Source organism: Leopardus geoffroyi, chromosome D1 (genome assembly GCF_018350155.1).
Source record: "Leopardus geoffroyi isolate Oge1 chromosome D1, O.geoffroyi_Oge1_pat1.0, whole genome shotgun sequence".
NCBI classification, from domain to species: domain Eukaryota; kingdom Metazoa; phylum Chordata; class Mammalia; order Carnivora; family Felidae; genus Leopardus; species Leopardus geoffroyi.
In genome coordinates, this window is record NC_059329.1 from 4,956,261 (window position 1) to 4,970,788 (window position 14,528).

A 14,528-nucleotide genomic window follows, 5' to 3' on the forward strand; every position below is an offset into this window, starting at 1 on the left:
TCCCAGGATTCTTTTTAATCCTAAATGGTGAATGTTTTCATAGTCTTCTTGCTAATCCCCATCACTCCCCAGAATCTGTAAATGAAGAGCACTTGGAGTCTAACAACCTTCTGGTTTTCTCTTCGGTGTATGCATTTGGATCCTGTCAGTTGTCCTTTCATTTTTGCTTCCCCAGATTTATTGAAATTCAGTTGACATATAACATTGTATAAGCTGAAGGTATACAATGGGTTTATTTGATAAACTGATATACTGCAATATAACTACCATCATAGCTTCAGCTAACACCTCCATCAACTCACTTCATAACCATTGTTTTGTGTGTGTGGTGAGAAAATTTAAGATTTACTGTTAGCACTTCTCACATATACAATACAGAACTCTTTCTATTTTGTATAGCAACATTCTTTTTTTAATTTTTAAAAATTGAAGTATAATTCACATACAATGCTATGTTAGTTTAATGTGTACAACATATTTATTCAATATTGCTCGATATGTGTGTTCCTCTTGGTAAGTGTAGTCACCATCTGTCACCATACAATGTTATTACAATATGTTGACCATATTCCCTTTGCTATCCTTTCATCTCTGTGACTTATTTATTTTATAACTGGAAGTTTGTACCTAATACTCTTTATTTCATCCTCCCCCCACTACCCACCTCCCCTATGCTAACCATGAGTTTGTTCTCTGTATTTAAGAGTCTACTTTTGTGTTTATTTGTTCGTTTGTTTTTTAGTTTCTACAAATAAGTGAAAACATGGTATTTGACTTTCTCTGACTTACTTCACTTAGCATAATACCCTCGAGGTCCATCCATGTTGTTGCAAATGGCAAGATCTCGTTCCTTTTAATGTCTGAGTAAGATACCATTGTTTGTATATATGTGTGTGTATTCACTCACCTACTGATGGACTATTGGGGTGCTTTGGCTGTTGTAAGTAATGCTGCAATAAATACAAGGGTACATATATACTTTTTGAAATAGTGTTTTTGTTTTCTTTGAATAAACACTCAAAAGTGGAATTTTAGGATTATACAGTATTTCTATTTTTAATATTTTGAGGAACGTCTATACTCTTTTCTATAGTAGCTGTATCAGTTTACATTTTCACTAAAAGTGCACAAGGTTCTCTTTTCTCCACACCCTTGCCAACACTTGTTACTTCTTGTGTTGTTGGTGTGAGTTGAGCTCTCACTGTGTTTTTGATTGACATTTCCCTGATTACTGATGATGTTGACCACCTTTTTGTACACCTGTTGGTCATCTGTATATCCTCTTTGGAAAAATGCCTATTCAATTCCTCTGTCTGCTTTTCAAATCATTTAGTTTCTGTTGAGTTGTATGAATTCCATATGTATATATGTGCTATATATATATGTATGGGTGTGTGTATATATATATATATATATATATATATATATATATATATATGCATATGTGTGTGTGTGTATGTGTGTATAAACCCCTACCCAGATATATGATTAGCAAATATTTCCTCCTATTCTTTAAGTTGCCTTTTTATTTTGTTGGTTGATTCTTTTGTTATAGAGAAGTTTTTAAATTTGATGCAGTTCCATTTATTTATTTTGGTCTTTGTCGCTTGTGCTTTTGGTGTCCTATCCAAAAAATTACTGTCAAGGCAAATAGCCAAGAGCTTTTCCCCTATGTTTTCTTTGAGGAGTTTTACGGTTTCAATCTTCTGTTTAAATCTTGAATCCATTTAAAGTTATTTTTTGTTACTGTTGTAAGATAGAGGTCCAATTTTATTTTTCTGAGTAGTTGTCCAGTTTTCCCAACACCATTTATTTAAGAGACTCACAGATGCCCCACTGTCACCATTCTTATTGGACTTAGTATTGAAATTTCTAGCCAGAACATTCAAGCAAGATATATAAAAGGCAGCCAAATCAGAAAGGAAGAAGTAAATTTGTCTTTATTTATACGTGATAGGATCTTACATATAGAAAATTTTAAAGACTGACCAAAAAGCTGTTGGAACTCATCAACAAATTTAGTAAAGTTGAAGGATATAAAATCAACACAAAGAAATCAGTTACATTTTTATACATGGACAAAATGTCTGAAAAATGCTAAGAAAACAATCCTATTCACAATAACATCCCAAAATAATAAAATACTTTGGAATAAATGTAATTAAGGAGGTGAAAGATTGGTATACCTAAAACTGCAAGACTCTGGTGAAAGAAATTGGTGATGACACAAAGAGACAGAAAGCTATCCTCTGTTGATGGATCAGAAGAATTAATATTGTTACAACATCTGAACTACTGAAAGCCATCCATAGACTCAATGCCTGTCAAAATTTCAGTGGCATTTTCCACAGAAATAGGAAAAAATTGCAAAATTTGTATGAAATTACAGAAGACCCCGTATAGCTAAAGCACTCTTGAGAAAGAACAAAGGAGGAGGCATCACACTTCCTTTTTTCCATGTTTTTTTTAAGTTTATTTATTTATTTTGAGAGAGAAAGCATGAGTTGAGGAGGCACAGAGAGAGGAGAGAGAGAGAGAGAGAGAGAGAGAGAGAGAGAGAGAGAGAGAATGAATTATAAGTAGGCTCCACACTCAATGCATAGCCTGATGCAGGGTTCAACCCATGAACCTTGAGATCATGACCTGAGCCAAAGTTGTACCCTTAACTGACCAAGCCACCTGGGTGCCCCACACACTTACTGGTTTAAAACTATGCGACAGAGCTATAATAACTAAAACAGCATGGCATGACATAAAAAAAAAATAGGCCCATAGACCAATGGGACAGAATAGAGAGCCAGAAATAAACTCCTGCATACACAGTAAATGGATATTTGACAAGGAACTAAGTCTCTTCCGTGGAAAAAGGATGGTCTCCTGCTGCTCCTTTTTCAAACTACTGAAGCCAAGCTTCAGTTCTCATGAGAACTTGTCCCTGCAGTGATAAGGAGTATTCCTCATTATGAGCCTGAACAACATGGCCTGTCCACAGATGATCAAATTATGGGCAGTGCAGGAATGATGTCTTCCTGTATCTGTGTCACTTCCTGGGCCAGTCATTAGACCCATCCCAGAAAACTGAGCTAAAGTCACTCTTCTGCCAATTCTGCCAACTTATATAGGGTTCAATTCTGCCAACTTATATAGGAATCCACTGCAATGGATTCCAGTATGTTTTGTTTCCAGAGAGTTCTGTGACTCAAATCCATTTACCACAAGCATACCAGTTAATCATTCTTAAATGTAAATCTAATTATTTTCTTCTTACTACATGAACCTTTTCCAAGTCTCCTTAAGGCCCCTGAGGTAAATTGCAAGTCTCTTAAGAATGTTTTACAAGCCTCTGTACAATCTAGTCGAGGCTTCTCTTTAGATTGAGTTCTCCTCCATTGTTTCATGCCTTGGCTCCATTCCTGTTGAGTTCTTTGTAGTGCAAGTTCAGTAACTGAATCTTCCTCGCCTGCCCACGCTGGTCCCTCTGCCCTGAATACCTTTCTTTACCTGTCTACTTGATTATATCCACTGATCCTTTATATCTAGACCTAGACATCATATCCTGATGGGAGCTTTCCCTCATATTGCCCTATCCCCACTAGGTCTGGAATAGATGACTCTCCTGTGTGATATGAAAATACCCTGGACCTCCCATATCAGTGCACATACTACACTATATGAAAATTGGATGCTCAAATGCCCCTATGGTGGTGTCTAAATGCCATGAAAGTAGTTCAATATTGTTTCTCTCGTATTCAGGTCACTATAGACAATAAATAATTGATGAATAAGCATTATGTTCAAAATTCTAACAGGTTAATACAGACTGGGAAAGATTCGGTTAATCAGCTTCAGGTAAAAAAGAGTAGGTACTTTTTTGTGGCTCAACTAGGTTGAATTTTTAATCATGTAACCACTGTGAGCCTCACTTTCTTACTCTATAAGATAAGGAAATAAGCGATTTTGTCACAGGGATATTGAGAGAATTGAATGAAATGGTGAATATGCTTTATAAACTACAAAATATTTTAAAAGTGGAAGGTGTTATAATCAGAAATTTGTTCTAGTTAATTGATTGACTGTATTTAACTTGAAGATAATCTGCACCTAAGTGCTTCAAAAACCAAGCATTTTGTTATTCAAAATTACTAAATTTAAAAAATAAAAGGTTTAACACTTAAGAGAATCTTGGGCATTGGAGAGGATTTTTTTTTTTTTTTTTTTTTTTTTAAGGAGGCAGAACAGATTGTGGGGTGGAGATCAGGAAGCTGCTTAAACTCAGCAGTCTGACACTAGATAGAAGATTCTGGGGACAGAATAAGGTCTCTTCTTCCAGGATCTTAACTATGTTCTGCCCCAGCACTGATGGAGCAGCAGACCTCTTGTGTTCTTGAGTGCTTTCTCCATCTTCTTTTTGTGAGTGGAGCATAGTTTCCCCTCATGTCACCCATCTGTAACCCACTTCCTGCTTGTGCTCTTCACCCTGTTCCAGCTCCATCTTCATTCATCATGTGTTCCTTTTTGTTTCACTATTTTTTTAATTTAAAGAGTTTATTAAAGTATAAGTCATGTGTAATGTTATATTAGTTCCAGGTGTCCAACATATTGACACTTGATTTGACAATTCTTTACATTATTCAATGGTAACTCCAATAATTATTGTCACCATACAATATTGTTCCAGCATTATTCACTGGATTGCTATGCTTTTCATCTCCATGACTTTTTTATTTTATCACTGGAAGCTTGTATCTCTTAATCCCTGTTATCTATTTCACCCATCTCTTCACTCACCTCCCCTCTGCCAACCACCAGTTTGTTCTCTGTATTTTAACATCTGTTTTCTGTTTGTTCATTTGTTTTTGGATTCCACATATGAGTGAAATCATATGGTAGTGGTCTTTTTCTGACTGGCTTATTTCACTTAGCGTAATACCCTCTAGGTCCATCCATGTTGTTGCAAATGGCAAAATCTCATTACTTTTTATGGCTGAATAATATTCTATTGTATAAATTGATCGCTTCTTAGTTCATTCATCTCTTGATGGACACTTAGGTTGCTTCCAAATTCTGGTTATTATAAATAATGCAGCTATAAACATAGGGGTGCATATATCATTTTGAATTAGTGTTTTTGTTTTCTTTGAGTAAATACCCAGTAATGTATTCCCTGGATATTCTGAGGTATCAATATTAATATCTATATTCATATGCTATTTTTCAAGATAGAATTTAAAATTTTTTATATTGTTATCTCCTATATTTGATATCCTACAATATACCCCCATGCTGCTAATACAAGTTCTTCTAGCACCTATCCAAAGATTATTTTCCTTTAAAGAGAAATTACAGTGTTGTAAACATTTATCACTTAGAACCAAGTGGAACCTTTTGTGTCACAGTAAGAACAAAACCGACTTTTGGCCTTTGCCTTCATCACAGAAACTCCAGAGAGAGGAGTACAACCCCTGGCTTAACCCATTGCTCTATCCCCCACCTTTCCTCTCTGATTAAATTAAGGGAGGGTGCACATGAGAAGTATGGCTTTCTTTTCTTGGTCCATGCCTATCACTTTAAGAGTATAAGGTCCTTTAGGACCCTCATCTTATCCCTCCACCCTTCAATTTTATGGCCTCCTTCTGCAAGACAGATTTATTTTGAGAATGATTGCAGAACAATGCTTAATTGTCAATACTTAAATGGTAAGTAATTCAGGAGATGCTATTTGGTATTCTGCATTAGCAACTCTGCGTTGTTAGGATGAGACAACAGGTGTTCTATTTTTATGATAATCCTACACATTGGTTGGAAGAAATGCTGAAGCAGGCTTTAGAACCACAGCCTGAGCCACAGAACACTAGAATTTAAAATCCTATGGAAAGACCACACATGATCCAGTGGTGAAATAAACACTGTTGAGTCTGATGGGTCAACAGAGAATTGGATCCGGGGTTGAGTAAAATAAAGGTGTTCAACCTCTGTCTTCGGGCAAATGTTTGGGCCAGTAGGGGAGGTCCTATTTATCTAGGCACCTGGTGATAGAACATTAATACTCTACAACTCTGCCCTGTGAGATTTTGTTCTAGGTTATCTGGGTAGAGAAGACAAGAAAAATGTCCACGGAGAAACTTAGAGTCAGACTACTTTTGGGAAATTAAGCAAAAGAACTGCCATGCCTGTAGGGATGACTCTGTTTCATTTTGGAGCAATGTTTCTCAGCCTCTACCCTATTGACAGTTTGGGCCAGATAACTGCTATGGGGCTGACCTGTGCCTTACAGGATATTTATCAACATCACTAGCCTACTTACCAGATGCCTGTAGCATCTATGTTTGTTCTCCCATATTCCAGACATTGGTGTGTGTCTCCTGGGGGGGGGCAAAATTTCCCCTCCATTTAGAAGCACTGCTATGGAGAAAACAGTGGCAAAATCAGTATCTTGGGGGATGCTGTCCGTGGGTACACCTGTATTAGCAGTGCTGATGGATATGACCACATCATGAAGGTGAGCAAGACAATAGCCACAGCATCAGGGACAATTTAAATGTCACTGAGGGAAATACATGAGCCACAAAAAACTTTGTGGAACAAGAGAGGACACACAGAGGTTGGGTTCCTGATAATCATGCTAGCTGAAGTTCTGGAATCAAAGACCTGTGACCTTGATTGACAGTCCATTGTACCTTCCCTAGCAGTGTGGACTGGAGGCCTTAGGGTCATATAGTTTTTGTCACTCATTCTTTGACTATTGAATACCGCTATAGTCCAGTCACCATGTTGCGAATTGAGGCCAGAATGAATGAACAGAACCTTTGTCCTAATATGGACATGCAAACAAACAATTATAACACATATTAACAATTGACATCATTGTGGTTTGCATAAGGCACAATAGTAGAACAAGTACTAGACTCCATTATGCCTGAAGTCATCAGGGAAGTATTTGAAGACCATGTAATTCTTGACCTGAGACCTGAGAAAGACGAATGATGATAATTGGGCAGGTAGATTTAGAAGATGTGGAAAGGGCACTCCAGGTAGAGGGAATAATGTACAAATAGCACAAAGAGATAGCAGCACACACTACAGTCTTTGTTCAACTCCTAGTCCTACACTACAACACAGTCCTCTTCATGAGGGAGAGTTAAACTGTATGGGGTTAGATGGGTTATCTGCAATTACTACCCAAGCATTTATTGTTTCTTCCTTCCTGGAAATACGTAGTCTGCTGGAAAGAAGCATAGATGTAGACTCAGTGCTCCCTGGACAATGGAATACCAGATGCTTATGTTGTTTGCATGTGAAATGTAAAAAGTAGCAAAGCCAAGCTTCTGGTTTTTTTTAAACTTTCTCAGCTCATTTATTAGCAAGTCATGATGACAACTCAAAGGTGCCCAATCAAATAGGAACACAGTTTGAGCTAGCTAAAAACAAACAAGTCTGATTATAAACAAATCTGAGTTGTTTCTATACATTTGCACTCTTAACATTCAAACTCTTTCTTTGTGTATCTCAGAAATGTCTGTCATGGAGCTCCTGCCTGTATCTACCATCTTCTTGGAGGAGTAGTTTCTATCTCTCTGAATCCTGGTTCCACCATCGGGTTTCAGTCAACTCTGCAGTGAAAATCAATTCAACAGTTTCTTTTTTTTTTCTTATTTATTGTTGGTTATCACCCAAATCAATAAATACATGTAGTCCTTAATTCAAAAAACAGACACTAAGATGGACCCAGGATTAAATATTGGAGCTTAATGACTCTTTCTCATTCTTTCATGTGGCCATAATTTTCAAAACATTTCTTTCCTTTCCTTTTCGTTTCGTTTCGTTTCGTTTTGTTTTGTTTTCTTTTTTTTTTTTAATTTACATCCAAGTTAGTTAGCATATAGTGCAACGATGATTTCAGGAGTAGATTCGTTAATGCCTCTTCCTCATTTAGCCCATCCTCTCTCCCAAAACCCCTCCAGTAACACTATGTTTGTTCTCCATATTTAAGAGTCTCTTATGTTTTGTTCCCCTCCCTGTTCTTATTTTGTTTTTGCTTCCCTTCTGTTATGTTCATCTCTTCTGTGTCTTAAAGTCCTCATATGAGTGAAGTCATATGACATTTCTCTTTCTCTAATTTCGCTTAGCATAATACCCTCTAATTCCATCCATGTAGCTGCAAATGGCAAGATTTCATTTGTTTTGATTGTTGAGTAATATTCCATTGTGTGTGTGTACACACACACACACACACACACACACACACCACATCTTCTTTATCCATTTGCCCATCAATGGATACTTGGGCTCTTTCCATATTTATGCTATTGTTGAAATTCTCAGCAAACTGGGAGTAGCTGGAAATTTTGTTAATCTGATGAAATGCAAACTTCTTAATATCTGTGTTCATTAATATTATACTGAATACAAATACAAGGTTTCTGGAACAGATCATTATCTACTTTATAACAAATAATTGTACCCATTCCTATAACATCAATTCTTATCCCTGAGATGATGCAGTGAGAGCCTGATAATAAATCCTACACATAAATGGGGTCTACTGCAGGCAAGTAACCACACAACTATGAAATTGGGCATTTATATGGGAGAGAGACAACCATCTCTTCTCCTCTTCTGAAAGGAAGGGAGAAAACACTTTGCTCCTGGACAAGAACTTAGGTCCTAATTCTTATTCTTTGCAATGTAAATAAATTTCTTTAGTAGAGAGGACCAAGGTCTTTGGCTTTATCACTAAAAGGAGGTCTCCAAGGTCCTGAATCTACCCCCCCCCCCCACCACTTGGAAAATAAACATATTCACCTGGGAAAGTGAATTTCTCCAGTCTCTCCTATTAAATAATTTATCAGCTTCCAAGGTGTATTCTTTTAGTCTAGATCCTAAATTTCAGTGAAATTTTCTCAAAAAGTTCTAGTTGTACCAAAACATAAAAACGATTTTCTAAACAGCCCACAGAGCAATAAAAAACATGTGAGAGTTATATGCAATAGTAAAATTTACAAGCAGTCTATGTAAAGTCACACACACACACAAAGGGGTATCCACTATCACTGTTTCTATTTAACACTGTATCACCCAGTGCAGTAATAAAGGAGGTAAAACATTTTAAAGTGAAAAAGAAATGAAATTATCATTAACAAAATATTATCTACACAAAAAAATTCAAGTAACTTTTTTTAGTATTGATTATAATGCTTTTTAAAAAAAATTTAAATTTTATTTATTATTAATTTATTATTTATTTATTTGTTTGTTTGTTTGTTTATTTTACATCCAAATTAGTTAGCATATAGTGCAACAATGATTTCAGGAGTAGATTCATTAGTGACCCTTATCCATTCAGCTCATCCCACCTCCCACACCCCCACCTGTAACCCTCTGTTTGTTCTTCATATTTAAGAGTCTCTTATGTTTTGTCCCCCTCCCTGTTTTTTATTATTTTTTTCCCTTCCCTTGTGTTCATCAGTTTTGTCTCTTAAAGCCCTCATATGAGGGAAGTCATGATATTTGTCTTTCTCTGACTAATTTCACTTAGCATAATACCCCCCAGTTCCATCCACGTAGTTGCAAATGGCAAGATTTCATTCTTTTTGATTGCCAAGTGATACTCCATTGTATATATATATATACCACTTCCTCTTTATCCATTCATCCATCAAGGGACATTTGGGCTCTCTCCATACTTTGGCTATTGTTGACAGTGCTGTTATAAACATTGGGGTGCATGTGTCCCTTTGAAACAGAACACCTGTATCACTTGGATAAATACCTAGTAATGCAATTTGTGGGTCGTAGGGTAGTTCTATTTTGAGTTTTTTGAGGGACCTCAAAACTTTTTTCCAGAGTGGATGCACCATCTTGCATTCCCACCAGGAATACAAAGGAGATGTGCTTTCTCTTCATCCTCGCCAGCATCTCTTGTTGCCTGAGTTGTTAATGTTAGCCATTCTGACAGGTGTCAGGTGGTATCTCATTGTGGTTTTGATTTGTATTTCCCTGATGATGAGTGCTGTTGAGCACTTTTTCATATGTCGGTTGGCCATCTGGATATCTTCTTTGGAGAAGTGTCTATTCATGTCTTTGGCCCATTTTTTCACTGGATTATTTGTTTTTTTGGGTGTTGAGTTTGATAAGTTCTTTATAGATTTTGGATACTAACCCTTTATCTGATATGTCATTTGCAAAAATCTTCTCCCATTCTGTTGGTTGCCGTTTAGTTTTGCTGATTACTTCCTTCGCTGTGTAGAAGATTTTATTTTGATGAGGTCCCAGTAGTTCATTTTTGCTTTTGTTTCCCTTGCCTCCAGAGACGTGTTGAGTAAGAAGTTGCTGTGGCCCAGGTCAAAGAGGTTTTTACCTGCTTTCTCCTCAAGAATTTTGATAGCTTCCAGTCTTGTATTTGAGTCTTTCATCCATTTTGAGTTTAGTTTTGAACATGATGTAAGAGAGTGGTCCAGGTTCATTTTTCTGCACTGCACTGTCCAGTATTCCCAGCTAAAGAGACTGTATATTCCATTGGATATTTTTTCCTGCTTTCTCAAAGATTAGTTGGCCATATGTTTGTGGGTCCATTTCTGGGATCTCTAGTCTGTTCCATTGATCTGAGTGTCTGTTCTTTGCCAGTACCATACTGTCTTTATGATTACAGTTTTGTAGTATAGCTTGAATTCTGGGATTGTGATGCCTCCTGCTTTGGTTTTTGTTTCAAGATTGCTTGGGCTATTTGGGGTCTTTTCTGGTTCCATACAAATTTCGGGATTGTTTGTTCTAGCTCTCTGAAGAACGCTGGTGTTATTTCGATAGGGATTGCATTGAGTATGTAGATTGCTTTCAGTAGTATTGACGTTTTAACAGTATTTGTTCTTCCTATCCAGCAGCATGGAATATTTTTCCATTTTTTATGTCTTCTTCAATTTCTTTCATAAGCTTTCTGTAGTTTTCAGTGTATAGATTTTTCACCTCTTTGGTTCGATTTATTCATAGGTATTTTATGGCTTTTGGTGCAATTATAAATGGGATCGATTTCTTGATTTCTCTGTCTGTTGCTTCATTGTTGATGAATAGGAATGCAACCGATTTCTGTGCATTGATTGTATGTCCTGCAACCTTGCTGAATTCATGGATTAGTTCTAACAGTTTTTTTTTGGTGGAATGTTTTGGGTTTTCCATATAGAGTGGCATGCCATCGGCAAAGTGTGAAAGTTTGACCTCCTCCTGGCTGATTTGGATGCCTTTTATTTCTTTGTGTTGTCTCATTGCAGAGGCTAAGACTTCCAATACTATGTTGAATAACAGTGGTGGGAGTAGATGGACATCCCTGTCTTGTTCCTTACTTTAGGGAGAAAGCTCCCAGTTTTTCCCCATTGAGGATGCTCTTAGCATTGGGTCTTTCATATATGGCTTTTATGATCTCGAGGTATTATCCTCTTGTCCCTACCTTCTTGGGGGTTTTTATCAAGAAAGGATGCTGTATTTTGTCAAATTCTTTCTCTGCATCTAGTGAGAGGATTATGTGGTTCTTATCCTGTCATTTATTGATGTGGTGAATCACATTAATTGTTTTGCAGATATAGAACCAGCCCTGCATCCCAGGTATAAATCCCACTTGGTCATTGTGAATAATTTTTTTAATGTACTGTTGGAGCTGGTTGGCTAATATCTTGTTGAGGATTTTTGCATCCATATTCATCAGGAAATTTGGTCTATAGTTTTCCTGTTTAGTGAGGTCTTTGTCTGGGTTTGGAATCCAGGTAATGCTGGTTCATAGAAAGAGTTTGGAAGTTTTCCTTCCATTTCTATTTTTTGGAACAGCTTCAAGAGAATAGGTGTTAACTCTTTCTTAAATGTTTGGTAGAATTGCCTGGAAAGCCATCTGGCCCTGGACTCTGTTTTTCAGGAGATTTTTGATTACTAATCCGATTCCTTTACTGCTTATAGGTCTGTTCAAAATTTCTATTTCTTACTGTTTCAGTTTTGGTAGTATATGTTTCTAGCAATTTGTCCATTTCTTCCAGATTGCCCATTTTTTGACATATAAATGCTCATAATATTCTCTTATTATTGTTTTTATTTCTGCTGTATTGGTTGTGATCTCTCCTCTTTCATTTTGATTTTATTTATTTGTGTCCTTTTCTTTGTGATCCAGGTGGCTAGTGGTTTATCAATTTTGTTAATTCTTTTAAAGAACCAGCTGCTGGTTTCATTGATCTGTTCTACTGTGTTATTGGTTTTGATAACATTGATTTCTCCTGTAATCTTTATTATTTCCTGCCTTCTTCTGGTTTTGGGTTTTATTTGCTGTTCTTTTTCCAGCTCTTTAAGGTGTAAGGTTAGGTTTTGTATCTGAGATCTTTCTTCCTTCTTTAGGAAGGCCTGGATTGTTATACAGTTTCCTCTTATGACCGTCTTTGCTGTGTCCCAGAGGTTTTGGGTTGTGGTGTTATCATTTTCATTGGCTTCCATGAACTTTTAATTTCCTCTTTAAGTTCTTGGTTACCCCATTCATTCTTTAGTAGGATGTTCTTTAGTTTACAAACATTTGTTACCTTACAAATTTTTTCTTGTGGTTGATTTCGAGTTTCACAGGGTTGGAGTCTGAAAATATGCACGGTATGATCTCAATCTTTTTGTACTGGTTGAGGGCTTATTTGTGTCTCAGAATGTGATCTATTCTGGAGAACATTCCATGTGCAGTGGAGAAGAATTTGTATTCCACTGCTCTATGATGAAATGTCCTAAATATAAGTGTTAAGTCCATCTGTTCCAGTGTGTTATTCAAAGATATTGTTTCCTTATTGATTTTCTGATTAGATGATCTGTCCATTGCTGTAAGTGGGCGTTGAAGTCCCCTACTATGATATTATTATCTATGAGTTTCTTTATGTTTGTGACTGATTTAGGTATTTGGCTGCTTGCACATTTGGAGCATAAATGTTGATAATTGTTAGGTTTTCTTGGTGGGTAGACCTGTTGATTATGATATAATACCCTTCTTCATCTCTTGTTACAGTTATTATTTTAAAGTCTAGATTGTCTGATATAAGTATGGCTACTCCAGCTTTCTTTTGGTGACCATTAGCATGATAGATGTTTCTCCATCCCCCTACTCTCAGTATGAAGGTATCTTCAGGTCTAAGGTGGGTCTCTTGTAAACAGCATATTGATGGGTTTTGTTCTCTTAACCATTCTGTTACACTATGTCTTTTGATTGGAGCATTTAGTCCATTAACATTTAGAATGAGTACTGAAAGATAAGAATTTATTGCCATTATGTTTCTTGTAGAGTTGGAGTGTCTAGTGGTTTTCTATGCTTCTTTCTAGTCTTTCTTGCTTTTGGTATGTATGTATGTATGTATGTATGTATGTATGTATGTATGTATGTATTTTTTTCTTTTCTCCCCTCAGAGAGTCACCCTTAAGATTTCTTGCACGGCTGGTTTACTGGTCACAAACTCCTTTAATTTTTGTTTGGGAACATTTTATGTCTCCTTCTATTTTGAATTACATCCTTGCTGGAAAAGAATTCTTTAATTCTTGGCTGAATATTTTTCTGATTCAGCACTTTGAATATATCCTGTCACTCCTTTCTGGCTTGTCAAGTTTCTGTGGTTAGGTCTGCTGCACACCTGATCTGTCTTCCCTTGTAGCTTAAGGAATTTTTTCCCTTGCTGCTTTCATGATTGTTTCCTTGCCTGAGTACTTTGATATGCCTATGATATGCCTTGTTGATGGTCAGTTTTTGTTGAATCTAATGGGAGTCCTTTGTGCTTCCTGGATTGTGATGTCTGTGTCTTCCCCCAGATTAGGAAAGTTTTCCACTATGATTTGCTCACATAACCCTTCTACCCCTTTTTCTCTCTATCTTCTGAGACACTTATTATTCTGATGTTGTTCCTTTTTAATGAGTCACTGATTTCTCTAATTCTTAAATCATGCTCTTTTTTCCTTGGTCTGCCTCTTTTTTTCTGCTTCATTATTGTCCATCAGTTTATCTTCTAGATCATTGATTGGCTTCTCTGCCTTATCCATCATTGCCACCGTGGCATCCATTTGAGATTGCAGCTCAGTTATAGCATTTTTTTATTTCATCCCGACTAGCTTTTACTTCTTTTATCTCCGTAGAAAGGGATCCTAATCTATTTTCAACTCCAGTCAGTATTCTTATTGTCATGATTCTAAATTCTGGTTCAGACATCTTGCTTGTATCTGTGTTGGTTAAGTCCCAGGCTGTCATTTCTTTCTGCTCTTTCTTTTGGGGTGAATTCCTTTGTTTCATTATTTTGAGGGAAGAAAAGGAGTTAATAAGGTAAAAAAATTAACATTAAAAAATTAAAAACAGCACTGTCACACATAAAAATCAAATAAATCATGCTAGATCCTAGGTGTTTTAGTCTGAGTGGTGAACAGAGCTTGATAGATTAGAGAAAAAGGGGTGAAAAAAAGGAAAGTGTATGAAAATTTGATAAATGAATACAATGAAATAGAATAAAATGAAATTATGGAAGGAAAATAGAATTGGAAAAATTTAC